Consider the following 24566-nt stretch of genomic DNA (forward strand, 5'->3'; position numbering starts at 1 on the left):
ATCACACACATACAGCCACACATGACATAGAAATCCATGCAATACATGCACCTACACAATGCACATACCTAGTAGCACATGCCCTGAACACAACATGTATGAGATGCACACAATACCACAAGTGCACCAATACCATATGTACAACATGTACACAATACCACCTATACAACGCACCACCTGCACAACGTGTGCACAACATCACATGTGCGTGACGCCACATGCACAATGTGTACACAATACCACATGTACATAGTACCACATGCATGACATGTATGTGACACCACATGTACACAACACCACCTACACATAATGCCACTTGTACAACAAGTATACAACACCACATGCACACAACACCACTTGTACAATCGTGCACACCACACCATATGTACATAGCACCACATGTACAACATGCACGCAACACCACATGTACATAGCACTGCATATCCAACATGTACATAGCATCATCTGTACACAGCACCGCATATCCAACACGTGCAGAGAACCATATGCATACAACACTGCATATCCGTCATGTACATAACATTGAATATCCAACATGTACATAGCACCATCTATACCCAGCACTGAATATGCAACATTCATATAACATTATCTGTACTAACCCCCTTTACATAATATTTCATAAACAACATGTACACACAAGTCTACATATGCACAATGTTGTGTTAGATACCTATACCAATAGGTTTCATATTTCATGATTGGCAAAGGAAGTTCCAAATATGCTCTGCTTCGGTGATGCAAAGATCCCATATTTTCAAGAGAATGTAATATGTGTATATAGCTTGATGTTGATTCAATTTTGAATGGATGGTCCAACAGCCTAATCTGGATCATGCCATGTTTCAATTTCTTGTTGTAGAATAGAGAAAGAAGTCTGTCCAAACTGTCCAATCTTGGCAGACCAGTAGTTAGGTAGAGAATTAAGGTTCTCAACTGCTTAATCTGGGACCTTGGAAGCAATAAGGGTAGTTCTAGATAGAAAATCAAAAGAAAAAGCCAAAGGAAAAGAAAAGGCACATGAGGGTCTGCAAATCTAAGTGCACCCTCCATGAAGAAACAAAAAATGCTAGGCAAGTAGATGGGTAGGTAGATGGGGTTGCAGAAATGTCATTCCTTTCAACTGAATTTTGCTGGTCTAACATAAAGGAAGCATCAATGGATAAGAGAAGCTCCTCTTCCCTATCATTTGCAGCAACACAATGGAGCATGTCTAACCTCCTAATCTCCCCCCTCACATTCATTGCTAACATCCCATTGCCAGCCATGTTCATGAAAGTAACCAAGGTTTTGGGTTGGTTTTTGTTTCTTTAAAAGCCACATTTCTTGTCTAAAATTCTTTTCATTTTGATCTACTCCCTAAACTAAGTTGATTCCACATAAAACTTGGTGTTTCCACTCCTCATCCACCCCTTCCACTCATATTAACCCCTAACTTCTATTATTTAACTCCCAATACCCCCTATTCCCCTTATTACTATGTAAATTGTACAAAAAACCCCAAAATACCTATGTATCCCCTTCCCCGAGCATTATAGCTCTAAGTTTGGTTTTAAACGGTTTAAGCGCTAAAACCATTGAGCGCGACCCACAGAGCGCCATAAATTAATCCTGGGATTAATCCAAGATCCGCTTGGATTAATAACCTTAATCCAGCTTTATTAATAAACCTCTGCATAATACATTTCGCCCGTAACACAGTTGAAAACCCACATTTCTAATGTTTCCGCCGGGCGCGAATTTCACAAATAATAATATTTTATTGGTCCTGCCCGGCCCTATCGCCCGGCCACCTCTGCCTCCCGCCAGCCGTCGGATCTGGGCTTTCCCATCCGACGGCCCTTATCAATTTCGGAGCGGCCCTGATGTACTACAGTTAGCTTCCGAAATTTGTCAGAGGGTGACGTCAGGCCTCTGCCACGCGTCGCCCCCAAATTGTATCGGGCCACCCTCTGACAATCCCGCTTCCGTATAAAGAGCGGTGCGATATTATACCGCTTACCGTTTCCGGTTTTCCGCTGACCGGTCATGCCAGCGTCACGCCACCTCACCACCGCGTCAGCGCCCCCGCCCGCCATCGCTCTGACGTGTCCTCCACCTCTGCAGTCCCCGTGGACCACTCACAGGCCGCCACGTCAGCCGATGACGTCATGCTGACGTCACCCGACCTTGACCCCACCTGATGACGTCATGCTGACGTCATCCAAAAAAAGCGCCAAAATCCCAAAAAGTCCATATTTTCGCCGAAAGTCGTGTTTTTTGTCACTTTTGTTAAAACAACTATTGCTCTGCTTTGCATGCGTTTTACGACCAATCCATCGCCAACCTGCAGAAATCGACCCAGAGACCGTGGGCACGTCCAATCCACCTGCATTAGTAGCCATTGCTGGAAATTGAAGAGGTATTTATCGATATCATTCCCTCCGCACCTGGTTTTGTCCATTATTGTCCAAAGATAGCATAAAAAGAGTGAGAAAACATTGTATTTACCAGCAAACCTCCAGTAACCTGTGTCCATTTCCAACTGTTGGGTCGGAATTCATCTCCAGAACCTGCGTTTAAACGAATTCCTCGAAATTCACAGTTATTTCGCGAATTCGTGAACTAAGAACCCGAGCTGCACTAATTCACCGTGAAGAGAGTTTTTCAGGCCAAGCATTTGCTTTATCAGTGCTCTGTGCAGTATTTCAATTGTTGTCATTGCCATTTACCCTCTGTTCCTTTGTAATTCACCTCTATGTTCCAAGAAATACTCCTCTGTGTTGCTCTGTTCAGTAACACCAGTTCTAATACAAATCATAGTACTACTTAACCATGGATGCACCAGTAGCACCTGTGGCCCTGAATATTGCTCCATTGAATGCCCCTCAGAGAGAGTTGGAGTGGAAAGCATTAGCAGATCTAGATTATCAAATATCAGAGGAAATTCTAATGCATAGCAAGTACCACATTCACTTGCTAAATGAATTGAAGATTAAACATGAGAGTGGAATGGATGTATTGGGCATTTGGGACTCTTTCCTCCCTATCTTCAAGCTCCCTCAGGTCAACCAGTTTCCTGACCTAATCCACCGATGTGCTGACTGCTATGACCCCACTCAGAGGGTTGTGCTTGACCCTTCAGGCTCAGTTGTTTTTTATATCACCCCTGAAGCCATCAGAGAGATGCTACACTTCAATACTGATAAGAAACTAGTTCCTTTATCACTGGTAGATCTGATAAAGCAAGGAGCTAAGCTGACAGATGCTCAGGTCACCAAGCTAAATCAATTGTACATTGACTCTGACACCGTGCACTACCCTCCCATTTCTCATGTATACCTCAACCAATTGGGCATAGACCTTGTAGACATGATTAGTCCCATATTGGGCTATAATTCAATAGAATTTGTTGATGAAACTGTGCTGGTGATGATGCTCATGTTTTCCCCTGACAAGTCCCCAATCTGTTATGACTATGCCACTTACATATCTGATAAAATACATGAGCAATTGATGAACTTAGCAAGGGAAAGGGTGTTCAGATACACCTCCTATATCTACCACTTAATTTTATATTATCAGCATGAAAAATTTCCTTTTCCTGTGAAAGGAGTGGATGCACAAGGCAATCCAAGGTCAGTGGTTTATTGGTCCTCTGCCTTCCACTGCAGATCTTGTTCTCCATACACTTATTGTGAGTTTATAGACCTCTTCATCCACCCAGCCATGTCTCTGCTTCTGAGCTCAACTCCTCCAAGACTAACTGATGAGATGCAGAGGATTCTTCAGTTGTCTAAGGTATACAGCATTAGGGATTGGTATTATTACCAAAACCACACAGTCATCAGAATATATGGGTGTGAGTTGCCCCCATACAGATTACCCAAATATGTGCCTATGAGATTGTTTGCCCTCGAGTACTTCAGGCAATTTGGGAATGCTGATGTACTCCATTTTTCAGGCAAGGGCAAGAAAGCACAGCTCAAAGTCAAAAACCAATTAGGCCACTTCATTTACAATAAAAGGGAGGAAGGTTGGCAAGAGGCAGATAGAATGCTAGAAGCCCTTGGCTTACAGACCAGCTTCCTTTGGAAACCATATGACCCCAATCATTTCATAAGTTTAAGAAGGGTCAGATATAGGCTGGCCAGTTATGACCACATAAGGTTGCCTCACATAGAAAAATATGCAAATCAACTGAAGTGGAGGGAAGGCACCTTAGAGGAGGCTGCCACACAAGAAGAACTAGGTCAAAGAGCAATAAAAAATCTCCAAAAGTTGGCTGACTTAGAGCTTTGTTCACAGGTATTTTCTCTCCCAGGCACTCAAGTGGGAGCAGCTGCCTCATCTTCTACAGCACATCAGCAAGCAGCCAAAGCTACTGATCAGGCTTCCAGCAAAGGCAAAGAGAAAGAGATGGAGCCAGAACAGCCACCTCATCAAGAAGTACAGCAGCAAAAAGAACAGCAAAAAGAGGGGCAGCCAATACAGCAGCAAGAACAAACAGCTGAACCCCCAATATCCACCGAGCAACAGGCTCAAGAGAATGTGCCTCCTAGGCAAGAAAAGACAGTGGAGGCCTCAGTGCTACAAACTCCACAAAAGGAAGAAAAGGGAAAAAAGAGGGATAGAGAGCAGGAGACTCCCCTCACCACCTCCACAACTCACGGGGAGAAAAGACACAGAATGAATCCCCTCTCTGAGGAAGAAATGCCTATTGGGCAATCTCTGGGCATGGGCCCACCAAGTATGGAGGCATCTGCAAGTTCCTTTTAGCAGGAACAGGAAAGAACAGTTGGAGGAGAAGTCAGCTCCTCAAGCCAGCAAAGGGGAGCTGAAATAGGCATCAAACAACAGTTTATTGATATTAAAAAGAAGAATGAGCCAATAAGGATACAGCTGTACAACCACTTATTGAAGATGGCTCCTACAAACCAGCAGAGATTAATGTCTGCATATGATGTACATGAGGGAAAAATGGTAATGAGTCATTTCATGCCAACCATGTTGCAGCCACAGTCTGCAGCTGATTACATAAGGACCAACCTTGAGGTCCTTGCAAAGGACATCCACCCTATGGATCAAATAGAATTGCACAAGCAAACGGGTGAGATGGTATATGCTACCCTTGCAGACAAAACATTGGTGAATTATAGGCTGGAAAATAGCCTAAACAACACAGCTGCCCAACTTGAGTTGGAGAAAGCATCCTCCCAGGCAAAGGACAACAGAATCAAAGCATTGGAGGATATCATTATAGAGCTTGGGCATGATCCCAAGGACACCAAAGCTATACAAGCGCTGTTGAAATTAAGAGATGCAGATATGGCAGCGTTAAGAAAAATGGTTAAGATCCCAGCAACTTTTCATCCTCAAACAGGAGAAGTGGCCCAGCTAAGGCATGACCAAGATGCAGCAGCTATGCTGGTATCATTATACAAACAGCTGATCCAGACACAAGAGAAACTGGGAGAATCAGAGGCTGCACTGCAGGCAGCCCTGCAACAGAAGGAAGGAGGTCAAACATCTCAGCCCCCTCCACAAATAATCAACCTTGAGGAACCTCCTCAAACTACTGCTCCTCCTACAGAACAGACAGCGCCATCTACATCAGCACCAGCACCAACAACAGAGCAGGCTCCAAGCCTTGATATGCAGAAGCTAAAGAATGAAATTCAGGCTTTAGAAGCCCAAATGGCAGAATTAAATGAAGCCAGGGACAATTTGGCTAAGCTCAATGAAAAATATGACAAGTCAAAACAAAGCATAGCTGAAAAGGGAAGAGAAGTCAAGGCTCTCAAAGAGAAGATAAAGGAGCTGGAGAAAGAGCTTACACTTGACAAAGTGGTGGCTCAGCTCAAGACAGTTTTATGGGCCAACATTGGCCAATCAATTACAGACCAGTGGCAGTACATTGAGACTATTCATGAGCAAACAGAGCTCATAGCCAAAGCACACAAGGAAGTGCAGAGATCAAGGGCATCTCTAGGCAATATGCCTGAGATAGCCAACAGAATGATCAATGTGCTCAATAACCGCACAGGTCCTCAGCTGGCAGCAATGGGAATCTCCAATAGAACTGAAACCATCCAGCTGATAAAGAGGGTCCTCACATTGAAAAGCCTGGTACAAACATTAGACAGAAGAAGCCAGGACATGCAAACAGAAGTCAACAGGTTCATGGACAAGTTTGCAGCACTACAAAACAGAGGTCTTCCTGGCTTGCTGAACAGTGCAGGGAGACTGCTATCACATGAGAATTATGCAAAAAGGGTGAACACATTTGCCACCAATCAGATCACTCAAGGATCAAGTACCTCAGAGGTAACAGGGCCAGCAACTGGGCAAAGTCTCTACGACAGAGTAGAGAACTTATTTTTCATTATGAATGAGATTAGACATTTATTTGAAGTGCCTCCAAACTTCTACAAATACACAGAGGCAGATGAAACTTTAGATGCAATTTTAAGGCATCAATTGCCTACACAGGAGTGGTGGACCAGAATGATACAGATGTTGCTGTAAACAGGGAGGTCTTTTCATCAAAAGACATAAGTCATCACCTTCAGAAAAAGTGATGCACACAGTATGATTAGAGAAAAGTGGACTGAGCCAACTCAGCAGAAAGATGCGGCCACTAAAGCAACATTGACAGCTGCAGATAACAGGGCCGAGAAAGCTACAACATGATAAAGCATAAAGACACATCATTCAGCATTTATGCAGAACGCTCAAACCGACTCAGTGGCCTCCAAAGGTCAAAAGGATTTCTGACAGAATTAAAGAGCATTCATTTTGTATTTACAACAGTAATAACTTCTTTATCTGCTATTTTGTAAAGTTGGTGAGCGTATTTAATTATCAGATGACTCAGCGGTTCAGATATTTTTGTAGAACCGATTGTATATATTCCCCCTCGCATAAGCTTGCAGGGGTGGTTGTGACTTGTTTAGAAAGAGAACTCGGCTGGATTTGGGAAAAAGAATACAAAGAAGCTTTGGGATCTCAGACTTTGTCTTTTCTGATGTATACTGTGTTGGAACTAATGAATGTTGTGGAATTCTAGTGCTATATTTTGATACAATAAGTTTCTCTATCTCTATCTGTGTTAAAATTTTGTTTATTTCGTTTCTCATGTATGTGATCTAATCTTAACAAGAAAGTAGAAGAATAACTCAGGATTTGTCCATGGAGACACCCTGAATTCAATCTTTCCTTGTTATAAATGTTTTCCTCAGGTTTATCTGTTAAATTGGAATTCTTAAATGCTCCAAATTACTATAAATCTTTAACAGTTTCTGTGCAGTAATTCTTAGATGCTACTGAATAGAATCTGCTCTTTTTCAACTTGCAGTCAGACTGTGTATAAGTTTCCATTTCACTCTGTTTTATTTATAAACCAAAAATTGTATCATGCATAGCTGTCTATCTCTACAGTAAATCTTTCTCCATCACAGACATCAGGACCTACTCAAATTTCTGACTCCATATGCCCAATGGACTAAAAGGTCCCTCCAGCATTTCATGCCCTTCTCAAAACATTAGTTCACAACCAAAATCTTAAAAACAAAAGCTGAATTCACAACTAGCCTAAAATCTTCACAAACAGAGCTAAAACTTAAAGAGAGAGCCCTCTCTGATTATAGGTAGGCTAGGACCTATAATCCAAAGTTTGGTTAGTGGTTACCCCGACCGTATTCCCTTGGGAGTCAAAGGGAACAACCTGGGTGTTAACATGCTGCATGTGCACAATCATCACAGATGCAACATTTACAACATGTATGACATATGCACAACATTAATACCACACTACCTCTACCAAGCAACCTTGCTCCCAACATCTTATCCATGCTTGTCCTAGCATGCCGCAAACCACGCTGCTTTCATTTCACTGATTTATCCCTTTGTATAGCATGTCCATAACATATACATAATATAATCACAAAATATCAACTCATAACCACATGATATTTACCTCATATATTTGTCACTATTATTCTTCCACTTGATTCCTCATAAACTAGGAACCTCTTCATGTCATTCACTTGCATAAGCAATCATTCCTCCACAAGAATGACTCCTGACAACCCTGTCAGATAATGACATAGATACATAGATACATACATACATACATATATAATCATTAGCATAAAACAATCATCATCCTGTCAGACAACGACATACATCCATACATGTATACATATAAATGTTTGCATTAATAATCATGATCCATGACGACCCTGTCAAACATGACATACATACAAACCTACATGTCTAAACATTTACATAATCATGATCATAACATAATTACTAGATATCAAGGTCAAGATTAAGAGAACTTCCTTTAGTCATACACAACATTGAGAACAACCTTTCCCAACATAGCCAAGGAAACTGACACCTCAGATCCATTTACTTTACCTTTTCTTGTTACCTTCCTCATGTCTGTGGTGCCACTATCCATTTACCACAATGGACCTAGCCAGTCCATCCAACTATCATAGTATTATATTCTGTTGCACTTACTCATGCACCAAGCTTCATATGTGTCCTACATTTCCTGTTGAGTACCACACAACTCTCCCCAAGCTTCGTTAACTTTTGTCTTTCCCAAGCAATTCCCAAGACACTCAAAACATAAAAGACAAGACAATAAACAACCAAGAAGGAAACCATAAAGCCAATAACGACACCATAACCCAATTGGCATGTCGATGCACAAGACACAAACAAAACCACAATCAAGCACAAGAAAGCACCAAAATACCAAAAGCACAAGACTAGAAACAAACACCATGACTCAATCCCCATGGTCCCCAAGGAAAGCTCAACACAAGACTTCTTCAAGATTTCGTGGCAATCTCTTTGCCATACACTGCCCTGCATCATACTTTCATCTACATGTAACTGTCAGTGCATAAATAAATATAACAATACGTCATTTATCTTACCTTTTTGTGCCAAGCACATTGTTTGCAACTATACACATCCACACCATCTCTCAAGGGACTCTAATTCCCTTGACAGATCCACCTGAAACTAGAGATGGGCTAATATGCCTATCAAATACAAGTTCATGAATCTAGTACATATCCAAATAATTCCAGAAAAAATCAAGGTTAAGAAGACTTCATGTAGGTAAAGCACTCATTCATTTGGAATTGGGGTTTCCAAACATAGCCAAAGTAATTCTTGTCCAACTCCTTCCTTTTACCTTTTTACGTTTCTGCAATTCGAGGCTTACTATGCGTTGTCACATCACCCAACTGTTAGTGATATAAATAGATCAACTATTACCTTCTCAGGCTAATACGAACATGCTTCTTGTAACTCCTCACACATGTTAACCACATGTTCTGAACATCAAAACAATCATATCTATCAATTTAAAATAAATCTATACCAAGACTAAAAATCATGTCATAATCCATAGTCAACCCATATTCATTAGACATAATACTACAACTATCACCTAATATACTCAAGTACATATCAAATGTCTCAACACATATGTGTTAGTAAAACCATCTTAAATCAAGATCATTGGAATGCATACTCATATTATGAAATTCATCAAACATTAAACCAACTTGCAAACATACCATGTTAAATAAATCAACTAGGAACCAAACACTCAAACACCAAATAGAGGTCGTAATCAAACAAGAAAACACCAAATATACGACATAAGAAAACTCATACCTTAATGTATATGAGGGGAGAATATCTTGTCTACACAATAAAGGCAGGTTAGAATGATACAATTCCACAACATATCAAATCAAACATAAATCATGATATCCATAACAGTAGCTAACTAACATGTCCACGTCATAAGCTCATAAGAATTTTTTATTCATGCATAACAATCACATATGTATGATCAATAAATATTAGTACGACACCATATCACAAATATGTCATCTCATACCTGAATATCGCAACCATAACCATCTGCATAGGTCAAACTAGGTTAACACAATACATATAGCATCAAGATCTTCAATGGAATGAACATAACCATCATGCATATGAAAAATCCAAATTAAAACATCAAGATCTCAATGAAATAACCCTAACTATCAAGTTAGCTAACATATAACAACAATTAGTTAACATATAACATGTTCATCAACAACATATGACCTAATCATCAATCTAACTATCATATAACAACAACAATTTAACCTATGGCATACTCATCAACAACATATAATATGATCATCAAGTTATCTAATATATAACAAAAATAGAAATGCATACAACCATAGATTACTACCATGCTTCACTATCCGACATGTGCATATAACTACACTGATCAACTAACATCTATCATAAATGTAATCGTAACGTCAAAAGACATTTACATAAAACTAATGCATATAAATATCCTTAACTTACATAAACTCATGCCAAATATACCATACCTATATGGCAGTCTTCTCTTGCCCCAAGGTCTAATTCTGCAACCTCACTTTGATAGTCTGCATCTCCTGCTCTATCTCAGCGAACGCATTAGCATCATAAAATCAATAGCGTAATGATGACCTAAGTTGTAAACAATACCATACATGCATAACAAATGCATATATACCTGTAACAAAAGACAACAAAACCATATACACACCATTCTAGCTAGAGTTCAATTTTCAATACATGTACATATCAACTACACAAACCATGACCTCATGCATGAAAACAACAACCACATTACGTGAACTTGATAATATTTGAACATTGACGTGCAATTAATGCATAATCAACCATACACACATAAATACATACTCCACAACAACACCTTCAACCTTCACATGGTGACATCACTACAACCATGATCAACACCATGCAAATGCAGCAAGCACATGGACTACAAGCATAAGCAACAAATATGCAACCAACATGAAAGCATGATCAACACAAAACCCAAGGAGAGTGCGACCACACTCTGATACCACTCTGTAACACCCTCCTCCCACATCTACCCAAGAAACCGGCCAACCAGGATAAACATGCGATGAAAGGCTATTATGATATGATTCAACCTCCTAGGTAACCTTAAGGAAATGGAATCGACGGAAACACAACACACAGACCTCTCTTGGGTGCTTTAAGACCCCTAGGAGTTAATCCACCACTCAAGGTGCCCAACCCCTAAGTTAACCTAGAATTTCAATGAATTAGACCTAGAGTTGCTCCCATGACAAGGAATGAGTGTGACTCTAAACCTATAGTTTCTCCCATAGTATCTGTAAGGGAAAGACTGCAGTCTCTCTCAACCAATTTTGTGCTAGAGACTGTGAGATTTAAGGCACTTTTTCAAGACTATCCTCCAAAACAATGCCTAGAAATTGATGAGCCTCTCTAAGACATTAAATCACACCAAGGCAAAGCCTCTAACACAAAAATTAATCAAGGGCTTGACCTAACCAAGCCTAACCATGCCAAACATTTTATTAAACACTTAGTAAATATGCAACCTACATGTGTAAATAATGGATCTGAGCATAAGGGTCTCATCCTTATCTGAGATACACTATGAATCATTGTCTCCTTATCACATTAGCTTCCATTTCATACATTAGGTCATAGATACATTGATCATTCAATAACAAGTAAGAACATGATGAGAGCCATACATAACTATTGTCATAAAATACATCCATAACCAGCATAATAGGGACGAAAATATCAATGAAATCAAAACCATATACACCACATATAATCCGTCATAATACTCATATAAATAATAGGAGAAATAACCTTTCATTAATGATATAGAATCAAACCTGGGATGGGACTTCCACATTCCACCTGATTGTAGAATGGATGAGCCAAATATCTCTTCAGTCATTCACCCATGTGCCATATTCCAAGCATGAATGTGGGATCTCTTAGAACACATCAATCAAAACTCATACAGGGATTCCAGAGGCCATCCACCTCAACCCATAAAATAGTGATTCCACCTCACGGTCGGACATCACAAATCCATCATCAGATTGGTCCCTACCTAAGCCTTTAAGGGTTCTAGAGTGTTTGTTCCAACCTAGCTTCTAGGACTAGTAACTCAACCCATATCTTATACTGAGCTCCATAGAGTTTGTCCAACCAAGGCTCCAGGACTAGTAACTCAACCCACAAATTTTACTGAGCTCCAAATCGTTTGTCCAAGTAGGGCTCTAGGACAAGTAACTCAACTCACCAAGGGCTCTAGAGTGTTTTTCCAATCAAGGCTCCAAGATTAATAACTCAACCCAAGCTATTACAAGGCTATAGAGCATTTGTCCAACTAATGCTCTAGGAACTAATAACTCAACCCAAGCTAAGGAAACATAAGAACCAACAAGAAAACAAAGCAAATAAACACACAACAACATGGTTATCCAGAAAATGGCAAGGCTAGGCAAATCCACTATCAATCCAGGAAATAATCCATGCCAGTGACATATCATGACCAAGAAACCACATGCATGTTCCATGCATGCCAAAACTAGTGAGGAAAACATACATTCAACTTGATACCTGCAAGAAAAACTCATTGTACCTGTGATACTGATGCCCTCTTGTGCTTTCTTTCTCTTCCTTTGCCTTCTTGCTTGAAAACTCCAAGTATGCCACACCCTCCAAGAGTGGTCCAAGAAAACTCTAAGTATCCAAGAGTATGAGAGAGAGAGAATAATGAGAGAGCTCCAAAACTAAACTGATCAAGTCTTTCCCACTGATCCTCATAAGCCTTTTTATTAATGAGGCTTCTATTTTTTTCATTTTCCATTATTTTCCTTCATTTTCTTCCTCACATGTAACCTATGACCTTTCAACTTCCTTTTATCCTAATTTCCATTATTTTCCTAAATAAATGTGCCAAAATAACTTTTTCCTCATTAATTCCTTAGCCATTTCCTTTGCCAATTCCCTTAGCCATAAAGTACTAAATGAACACCCACTAGGAAGTCCTTCCATCATTCAACTTGGAATAAGTTTCCCATTATCGTGGTCTTATATATATTTTTACATGGAAATTTCACCAGGGTTGTGACACCAGTGAACCCGAACGGGTGTTGCTGCCAAATTGTACATCCTGTTACCTCAAGGTTCCTTTCATGATTTCAATAATTTGGCTACGGATTTTATTACTCACTTCCAGCTACCAATTTGGCATGAAACTAGTACCCATCTCCTAACATCTTTGAAACAGAATGATGTTACCCACATCTCCGATCACATCCATGAATGGAGATGTCAGCGTCACCTTATTAAGTTTGAAATCCCTAATTATCTTTAAACCAAATGGTTTACTAAGTCATTTGTTAATAAAATCGCCAAAGACATAACTATGGGTGGTTGTGTGATCGAATAACAAGCCATTTCCCGTGCTCAAAAATCTATATTTGGTATATTCGCAACCTGGCACGCTTTATGATCTCTTACCTGATGCTCTGTGACTTTCAACTGATCTAGCATCTTCTAAACCTACGAAGACACCACCTTTTGATGGTATTATTGGGTCAGTATCTCAAACTTCTAGTAATACTTCTTATACTTCTATGAAGAAAAAAACTACTCTGACTACTACCCATTCTCCTCCTTCGAATACTCCCAAAATCTTGGTAAAACTTCTAAAGTGAATGTTTTCCAATCTACCATGGAAAACATAGCCTTGAAAGGAAAAAAAAAGGGTAAAGGTAAGGCTAAATCTGATACCCTGAAACATGATCCTCCTAAACCATTTGTTGATGATGCATCCAAACGCAAGCCATAATCCTTTTATTTTTTTTCTTTTTACTCGCGCGCGTGATTCACGGACACCTTCGTTCAATGGGTGGCGCTATGTCCAATAGAAAAATCTGGGCTTGACGCCCAACGACCTACTGTAAGACTTAACCCCAAGAGCTTTTAGGAATTGATCTTGTGACCTCCCATCTGGCGAGGCTCCCGTCTTGACCGATTGGGCTAACCCTTGGGGCTTCCTTGTCTTATATGTGATGAAGATCATTATACCAAGGATTATCCCCACTATGATGAGGTTAGTTGTCTGTTAAAAGGCACCCCAGGGACATTCGTTGTGTTGAAAGAAACCTTTCCATCACAAAAACTTTCACTGGTAGATCAACCTCAACCCTCTACATCTTCAGGTTCTCAATTTTTTATGAGTGGAAAGATACTCGTCTCTATTGCTACTCTATCAAAAGATTATTAGAATCCTACCAAACCAGTTGTGGAAAATGATGCCACTAATACTCCTTGTACTTCCACTCTGCCCATTTCTGGTCCTCTTCATATTGAATGACCTAGTAGTGGTTCCATTATCCAACCACCTCCTAAAGATGTTCTTCAAAACTCATCATATAATCCAAATGCGCGAGTTTCTTAGAATTATAATAATATAGAATATTTAGCTCAAGCACCTTCAGCGATGTCAGATTTGGAAGTCCTCCAGACTTGTCCATCGTAGATAAAAGCATTACTATTCACCATAGGAGGGATTGATTCTAGAGATTCGAATCTAATTACTTTTGACCTCAAGAACCATGTTCCTCATCTCCCACATCAACTTGCCTTCTTGATACAAGTTATTATCAAGGGGAAGACTATTCATAGGACTGTTATTGATGAAGGTGCTTCTACTTGCATCATGTCCCTTTCATGTTGGAAAGCTATTGGCTCTCCACCTCTCAACCAGTCCCCTAATACCTTGGAAGCCTTCGATGGTAGAGGTTCACGCCCATATGGTATTCTCAATGACTTGCTAATATCATTGGAAGGAAAAATCGTTAACCTGGAAGTAGAAGTTGTCGATGCCAATCTGAATTACAATATTCTACTTGGTCATAGCTAGACCCATGCAATTTTTTGTGTGGTTTCCACTTTATTCTGTGTGCTCCATTTTTCTCATCAAATGAAAATAATCATTTTTTATCAACTCACCTTTTTCTATTCCAACTCCTCAAATGGTAATGTGCCATATGTTGGGAATACTGACATTCCTTATGGAGTGTTGGGGCAGACATTTTCAAATACTCTTCCCTTATGGGAATTTTTTCCCTTCCACCTTTGAACGTCGCTTAAGTTAACATGATCTCGACTTATCATGATCCTTGGGTCATTCCGTGTCCTGATCAAATTGATAGTTTTGGCAATGTTATGCCCCTTGGCCCCATAGATAAAGCATATCAATTTGTCCTTTCAGCTTCTGTGGAAACTTCTGAAATTCACAATCATTTCAGTATGAGTCTAGATGCATATTCACAATCTCCCTTGCACTGTTCTTGGGATTCTCTGGATCCTTTGAATGAGACATTTCTGACTGAAGAGAGTATCACAAAAGTAATGTCTCTAGAGGAAAATCCATGGAATGATTCCCATCATCATTCTCTGTTTCTCCCAAGCCTTAATGAGACTTCTTCTTCTTTAGAAACCCTTTTTTCCAATGTATCGACTCATCCACTTCAGACACCTATTTTGGTTCATGAAGTGTTGTCCGAAGGAAACATGTGGAACATTTCAGCTAAAATTCCCATCAAAATCTTTGTCAAACCAGGGATTGTCAAAAATATCCATATCGGGGTTTCGTGTTCTCTAGATGAGATCAAGATTTATACCTCCCTCTTCAAATAATTTTTTGATATCTTTTCTTGGTCGTATGAAGAGATCACTAACATAGATATGAGTATAGTAGTGCACAATATTCTGACTTATCCGAATGTGAAGCCTGTTCATCAGCACCTTCATCCTGTGCACCCTAGAAAGCCAACTACCATAAAGGGAGAAATTGAAAAAATTCTTAAAGTTGGTTTCATTTACCCTATTCCCTTGATAGATTGGGTCTCAAATATTGTTCCTGTGACTAAGAAACAAGGAACTATTTGCACTTGTGTTGACTATGGTGATATAAATCGAGAATGTCCTAAATATAATTATCTGACTCCTTTTATATATCAAATCATTGATGAATGTGTCGGGAGAGATATTTTTTCCTTTATGGATGGTTTTTCTGGATACAACCAGATTGACATTCTTCCCACCAATCAACATAAAATTATTTTCATTTGTCCTTAGGGAACATTTGCTTAGAAAAAACTCCCTTCTAGTATGAAGAATTATGGCACTACCTTCCAACAAGAAATGTCTTATGCCATTCATGATATTAAGCATATCATTCTACCTTATCTCGATGACTTACCAACACATTCTGCTAACCGTGATGACCACCTTGATCACCTTCGAGAGATCTTTCTTCACTGTTAACTCTACAATATTCATTTGAATTCACATAAGCGTGTCTTTTCCATCAAATTTGGTCATCTCTTAGGTTTTTTCATATCCAAGGAAGGCAACTGGATCGATCCCCTTAAGACGGATGTCATCATGAATTTTCCCCCTCCATCGTATTTACAATAGTTGTAGAGTTTATAAGGGATATTGATGTAGGAGCATAGACTCAGGAAAATACTTTGTATTTTTGTTTAAATCTAGGGGTTTCATGCTTTTGAGAAATTATTAATTTTATGTAAATATTTATGAGATTTTGAGTGATTAATTATATTTTTAATTAATTATATGAAAGGATTTGTAATGTTTCCAAATAATTGGAAAACTTGAGAGGAATTAGCCTTGAGATAATTAAGAATTAATGATGGAGCCTGTTAGCGCTTGAAATTTCACCTTAGGCTGAGAAAGGTAAACCTCAAGGCTACATCAAACCATTTAGCCTCGTAGCTAGCCCTACGGGGCAGGAGAAGGCTCTCTCCGGTCAATCTCGGTAAATTTTCAATAGGAAGAGATGACCAATCAAGGTAACAATGATATTAGGCTAGTAAACTGATTTGAAGGTTGATTTGGGGGTTTTTTGGGTTTTTGGTGGCAAATTGAGGAGCTGCAATTTAGGGTGCGGGGATTTGACACAGTTTCTGCAGGGGGGTCTTTGGGGCAAGGTAGGAGCTTGTATTGATGTCTTTAACTGAAGTGGATGATTAGGAGGAAAGATAAGAAAGCTAAAGAGAGCAAACAATGGATTTGAATTCTCCTTAGACAGTAGAAAACATAGAAATTAAACAAATTTAAAAGCAGAGCATGGCAAGCATGAATTCTAACTTTATCACTTCATTTGTTTAATATGCAGCAGTATAGAAAGGAAATGAATCACATAACAAAGCTTACAATAACATGAAGAAACACACCATTAACACATGAGTCCACAAGAATCCCAAAGATGACTGCAAAACCCTGGTCTTCCTTAGCCAAAAATTGCAGAGATACAATGAAAATATACAATGATAGCTTCTCCCTTAAGAGTCCAACCTTCCAACCCTTGAAAATGGTTAAGAAAATACATAATATAGGCAAGCCAACCTCTTCCCTTGCCTCTAGGGGTCGAGCTCATCCTTCTAGGAGCTGTTTCAACTAATTCTAAATTGAGCACTAAAATCTAGGCAGTCAAAACAACTTGCCTCTATAAGCTAGGAAACCAATTCATACAGTCAATTTTACCCTTTTACATGAGAGAAACTTCTAGAAGAGTAAAACAAGAGTAAAAGTATCCAAAAAGTGCCACAAGTACAGTCAAAAGGACCACCATCGACCTCAGCAAGTCAAACTAGAGCTAAACTGCAAATTCTGGGCTGAACTGGTCAAATCTGGCAAAGTTCCCTCAACGGGTCGCGCACATCCAGCTCAACGGGTCGCGCACTTTGGAGCCCTGTTTGGAGGCTTTCCCCTTGTCAGAATGAGGTACAGGATAACGCGTTGGAAAGGTCTCTGAGTCTACTTTCCACCCCAACCGGAATTTTTGGATTTGGAGGTCATTTGCCTAGCCAAAAGTCAATTCTCCCAAGACTACTTCTGCAGCTCAAAAAAGGGGCAGAAAGTCAAAATTTGGCTGTATTTTGACCTTTTGGAGGCCCAAAACTCCATGAAAACTCAAGGTAATGCATGGGCATATGTAAATTTGCATGAAAAATCCAAAAATGCTGAGTTTTTGCAAAACGGAGCTACGATGACAAAGGGTCTCACCGGGGGTGAGACCCGTTGAGGAGCCAAAACCTGTAAATTTCCAAAAATTGCCAAAATTACCCAAAATTCTCAAAAAGTTTTGGGATTTGTACTGTGGCTGAGCTAATGAGTGCCATGATCCTTGAGTGAAGCCTCAGCCAAGATACAGAGGGGATTGGTCTTCTTTTTCCGTTTTTGTGCCTTGGCCAAACTCCTTGGATCCGGCGATTGTAATTTTGGAATTTCTCTAAAACCATGACACCTGTGCAAAAAGTGAAGGAGGTTTTTCTTCTTTGGCATGTTATGGACAAAAACCTCTCTCATTTGTCCAAAATTCATCTTTTATTGCTCTGGAACATCATTTGAGTGTGACTTGTCCCGATGTGTGAAACAAGGAATTTTGTCGAAATGGAGCGAAATGAAGGGGATAGGGGGCTTCTAAATTCTTGGGGAAATTTTTGGGAGTGGGGAGGGATGTTAGGAAGTAGGGGAAAGTAGAATCTCAGAGATTGAGTGAGGGGAAGGGGTCGAAAAGGGAAAAACACAGGCCAAACCTAGAAAATTGCCAGGTTGTAGCTAGAAACTAGGGTTTGTGCAAAAATGAGGAATTTGGCAGATCTAAGGGATGGGAAGTGTTTGATAAGGTACTTTAAGGATAGGGGAAGGTGTATGAACATTAGGATATGAGTTTTGCCGATTATTTAGCCGCCCAAGAGAAATTGCCTTCAAAACCCTAGGAGAGGGAAATGACCTTGCCTAGGCACAACTGAAGCATGAATAAGTTGTAAAACGACTCATTAGACACTGACATGATAATGAAAACCCTATGAATGATGATAGACTCAGCTGAATGATGACATGGACTGACATTTGGGCAAACCCTAGACCTAATGCCTAGTGACCAAATTTTGCTTGAAAACTCTTTGAAATGACAAAATTTGACTTGGAAACTCTGAGACCACTTTGTAAGAGCATATTTGATCACTGGAGGAAGGCTGGAAAGACTGACACTAACAGAGCCTAAGTTAGATTTAGTTTCAAGATTTTAGGGATAAAATCTAGATTGTAGGGGTGTTGAGATATTTGAGGACTTTGTTGAGTGATTAAAGGGATTTGAACCTAAATTGGTTCAATTCAATTTGTATAAATTTATGAGCCTCAAAGGCAAATTAGAGTAGGTAGAATAGAATAGAGAGGAGAAGGTGAGGCTTGGACAGTCAAAGTTTGTAAGCCTTCGGGCAATTGTAAAGGGCCATAGATCTCGAATATCTGGCCAAATCAAGAGTTTGTAAGTAATTTTGTGCATTAATACAGCATTGGATTTCTGAAGTTTATGCCTTCTTCCTGAGTTGTGTATGAGAAGAATTCAATATCGATTGATTGATCTATGTTGCTGGTTATAAGAAGAACTATAATGAACAATGTTAATCGTTGTGTATCGATGAAAGAAATCTTAAATCAAAGTGCGTTTCCAGTCTTGAACAAGATGAGCGATTTTTGTATTAAGAGATTGTAAGCTTTGATTGTAAATGAGTATGGATTTATATCGATTTTGTCTGCATATGTTGAAGAAAGGCATTTGAAATTTATGAACTGGTTGAATTGCATGGAACGGGCAAAAACACATTTAAAATTAAATGACAACGTTGTATGGGATTGATGAATCGATTTTTGTGCAATCGATTCACAACAGAGAAGACAGGATTCGTAGGTCTGGTTTCTATTTATGAGCATTATACAGTGAATTAACACCTGGAATTGTTTGGTAAAATCGTAAGCACTGAAGAATTGCAATCTGGCAAGAAAGCGTTAAAGAAATCGAGGTGGAATTGTGTGATATACAGCGTGAAACTAAATTGAAGGCAGAGATCGACTTACATCTCACAACAGCTTAATTCTCGTTAAAGCGCCAAGTTTTGGCTTAGAAAAATGGGACAATCGACACGTAGACGTTTAAAATCGAATGCAGAGAAAACACTGTGGAAATTGGGTAGAAGAGAAAGCGTTGTTGAATTCATGGGAGGCATGTTGTTGTTAGTAATTGGCTTTTGAATAAAAATCTGAGTTTTTGTAATTGCCATAGAAGAATTTGAAAATGAATCATAAGGGAAGCAGACACGAAATATTATAGAGGATGTTTTGAAGTGATATCGGGTCCGGCGGATATCACATCGTTTACGGGAAGCGATGTCCAACCACCGCGACTAGCGATCGCCAATTGACATCGCATCGAGGCATCAGAGCGAAACCCATATATATATATAAAAAGGGGACATTGCGAGCTGCCGATAGCGATAGCGATATCGCATCGGAACTGTGGAAAGTGCAAATAGTTAAAAGCCTGCATTGCCGACCGCCGATATCGTGACTTGATCTGAGCCGTCCAATCGGCCAGATCTGGGAGCGATACACATATAATTGTTGGGGTTAAGGTGTAAAATTCAAATGTTAATTCGAATAAGCGTGAAGGGGATTTTAGTTATGTATGGCAGATATATGGATTATAAGTGTTATTGAACCATTCTCATGTCATGATAAGCATTGGGGTTTAATCATAAAAGCCTCGAATTTAAGCAATGAAACTAGTGGTTGGTTAAAGCCTTTTATCAAGGTTCTTAATACTATGTGAAGTTGGGTTCAATCACATAAAAGGTAGATTGCCGGGCAAATGGTTTTGAACCATATGATTGAGGAGCTTCCGCGAATGATAGTGTGTGAATTTTCCAGACATTGAAATTTTATTTGGGCAATTATTTGAGATGCATTTTTATATGCATAGCATTGGGGAGATCCTGGGTTTTTTAGGGTTTTTCCTGTGTCATTTTTGGTATCAGAGTTGGAATAGCTCTGTTTGAAGATTCAAGTTTTTAAGTTGAGTTAATTGCATGTGATGAATGAGTGTTAGATTTTGGAACTGATGAATATTGCAGCACAGAGATGCAGTGCAGTCGAGCAAGTGAAACAAGATCAACAGGATCTTGAAAGGTGAGCTGACAGGTATTATTTATCTCTGGTTTAAAGGTTATGCTTGGATAATTTTATTTACAGGCATAGTGAAGAAATCTCAGTGAGAAGAAGTAGATCACAGCTAGAGTGCAGTGATGAAGGAGTCCAACAAGGGATTCTAGGTGAATGTGGCAGAACCTAAAGATTCAACAGAGGTTGAATGAAAAGGACAAGTGTGTTCTTGTAAGTTGCAGATGAGAGAAGCCTGAAGGAGCAGTGGAGAATGCTCAAAAGGTTCCAGTAGAGGACCGGGTGATTACCAAAAGACCAGATCTGGAGGAAGGATTGGTGAGGTAAGTGGCAGCAGAGAGTTTACTGTTGCAGAGGCTTGGTGCAACTCATGGGTGAGAAACTCATGGCGAAAGAGATGACTATTGAAAGTCATAAAGGAGAGAGCAGAGGTTTAGAAAGAGGCCACAGTAGAATGAGGGAGAAAGAAAATGCCAAGGCAAATGGCATAAGACAGCAGTTGACTGATGAAGAGTATGAGAAAGAGAAAGCTGAGATAGTAGTTCATCTTGAGTTATTAATGAAGTTGTTGCAGGAGAATATGAAAGACCAGAGACATGGTTGGAATATGAGGAAGAGAGTGAAGTGGAAGAGGCTACAACAGAAAAAAGATCAACAGATAAACATGCAGTTAACAGAGGAGCTGAAGAAGCTCGAGCAGATGATGGATGTACAATTGAGACGTGAAGAACTCAGAGCAGTTGAGTTGAAAGTGGACGTTTCCATTGATGAAACAGAAAAGGAGATCATTGATGATTTCTTGAGTTACTGGGCAGATCCAGATCAGCTGGATAATGTGAACTCTTGTATTTTTATAGCTGACAATTGTGATGTGATTACAGGTTTTACGGAGGAGGATGTGCAATCTTGTGAAGCTGTCACAAGTATGGAAAAGACTCTTTCAGGAGATAAATACTCGGAAGAAGAAAGCAGCGATGCATTTGTACTTGAAGCTGTTGCAGTACAAGAGGGAGTTCTTGTGAATGAGGAAGAGGATCAGCTTGAAGAGTTGGCATATAAACCAACAGTTGAGACTGTTGAACTTTGTGATTTTCAAACTGAAGATTTGTGTATGAATGCAAAGATGATACATGATGATGATATGCTTCATCAATGCCATAGAGAAATTGCATTGTTGGAATACTTGTTGGTAAATTCAAAGTATGATAAAAAGATTGCAGCAGAAGGTAGAGTTCATTATAGTGAACGAGAACAAAAAGGCATCATGGAAATAGATGGTATGAGAGGAAGACTGGTTGATAGTCTTGAGAGTTCTTTAGAGAATTCTTTGGGAAGAGAGAATCAGCATACTGATGTGCTGATTGAGAGGGAGAATTCAGAACATCATACTGAGGTGTTGGAAGAGGGAAGTAAGGCACTGATGCCTTATGAATTTTATTTTACTAAGCGTTTTGTGAATGCAGGTATTGTTGCAGCTGCTGAGGAACATTTGACTCAGTTGAGTAGTCAAATGAAGGAACACGAGAATTCTATGGAAATTTCTAATCCATGGGATGAGGAAGTTATGTTGCTGGATATTCAAAATTCAGTATAGGAAGAATCTCAGTTCCAGAATTGGGAATTGCAGATGCAGAGTGATGAATATAGCAAAAAGGAGTACACGTATCAGTGCAATAAGTTGTTGATAGGAGAAGACAGAGAAGAAGTTTTTTGCTTCAGAAAACAAGAGGGCATGGATGATTGGGTGGCGGTGAAGACTGAACAAGTAAGAACAGGAGCAAGTACAGAAGTAAAAATTGAATGAGTAAGAACTGAGCAAGCCGTCTTAGCTCAGCGGGCAACAAGAAATCAGCAGCCTAGAGATTTATTGGACCAAGAAATTGAATTAATCAGAAAAATCATGTTGAAAGTGTCTCAAGGGAAGACATCAGCAAGAAAGAGAAGAAGCAGCAGCAACAAAATGAAGATGGAGACAGGTTGTGAAAGTACAGCAAGTGGAGCAAGACAGCATAAGATATGGAGACCTAGAGAAAAGCAGCATATGATAGCAGAAATTGATGATAACTTGCAAAATAAAATGTGGGATCCAGGCGGACAAAGATTTAAAATGCATGATCTGGAGATCATGATCATTTTCTACCTTGGGAGTCTGATGCAGGAGCATAGACTCGGGAAAATACTTTGTATTTTTATTTAAATCTAGGGGTTTCATGTTTTTGAGAAATTATTAATTTTATGTAAATATTTATGAGATTTTGAGTGATTAATTATATTTTTAATTAATTATATGAGAGGATTTGTAATGTTTCCAAATAATTGGAAAACATGAGAGGAATTAGCCTTGAGATAATTAAGAATTAATGATGGAGCCTAAGTTAGATTTAGTTTCAAGATTTTAGGGATAAAATCTAGATTGTAGGGGTGTTGAGATATTTGAGGACTTTGTTGAGTGATTAAAGGGATTTGAACCTAAATTGGTTCAATTCAATTTGTATAAATTTATGAGCCTCAAAGGCAAATTAGAGTAGGTAGAATAGAATAGAGAGGAGAAGGTGAGGCTTGGACAGTCAAAGTTTGTAAGCCTTCGGGCAATTGTAAAGGGCCATAGATCTCGAATATCTGGCCAAATCAAGAGTTTGTAAGTAATTTTGTGCATTAATACAGCATTGGATTTCTGAAGTTTATGCCTTCTTCCTGAGTTGTGTATGAGAAGAATTCAATATCGATTGATTGATGTATGTTGCTGGTTATAAGAAGAACTGTAATGAACAATGTTAATTGTTGTGTATCTATGAAAGAAATCTTAAATCAAAGTGCGTTTCCAGTCTTGGACAAGATGAGCGATTTTTGTATTAAGAGATTGTAAGCTTTGATTGTAAATGAGTATAGATTTATATCGATTTTGTCTGCATATGTTGAAGAAAGGCATTTGAAATTTATGAACTGGTTGAATTGCATGGAACGGGCAAAAACACATTTAAAATTAAATGACAGCGTTGTATGGGATTGATGAATCGATTTCTGTGCAATCGATTCACAACAGAGAAGACAGGATTCGTAGGTTCGATTTCTGTTTATGAGCATTATACAGTGAATTAACACCTGGAATTGTTTGGTAAAATTGTAAGCACTGAAGAATTGCAATCTGGCAAGAAGGCGTTAAAGAAATTGAGGTGGAATTGTGTGATATACAACGTGAAACTAAATTGAAGGCAGAGATCGACTTACATCTCACAGCAGCTTAATTCTCGTTAAAGCGCCAAGTTCTGGCTTAGAAAAATAGGACAATCGACACGTAGACGTTTAAAATCAAATGCATAGAAAACACTATGGAAATTGGGTAGAAGAGAAAGCGTTGTTGAATTCATGGGAGGTATGTTGTTGTTAGTAATTGGATTTTGAATATAAATCTCAGTTTTTGTAATTGCCATAGAAGAATTTGAAAATGAATCATAAGGGAAGCGGACACGAAATATTATAGAGGATGTTTTGAAGTGATATCGGGTCCGGCAGATATCGCATCATTTACGGGAAGCGATGTCCAACCACCGAGGCTAGCGATCGCCGATTGACATCGCATCGAGGCATCAGAGCGAAAC

This window comes from Pinus tabuliformis, chromosome 9 (genome assembly GCF_031772625.1).
Source record: "Pinus tabuliformis cultivar Carrire ecotype Pingquan chromosome 9, CPIR1, whole genome shotgun sequence".
NCBI lineage: Eukaryota > Viridiplantae > Streptophyta > Pinopsida > Pinales > Pinaceae > Pinus > Pinus tabuliformis.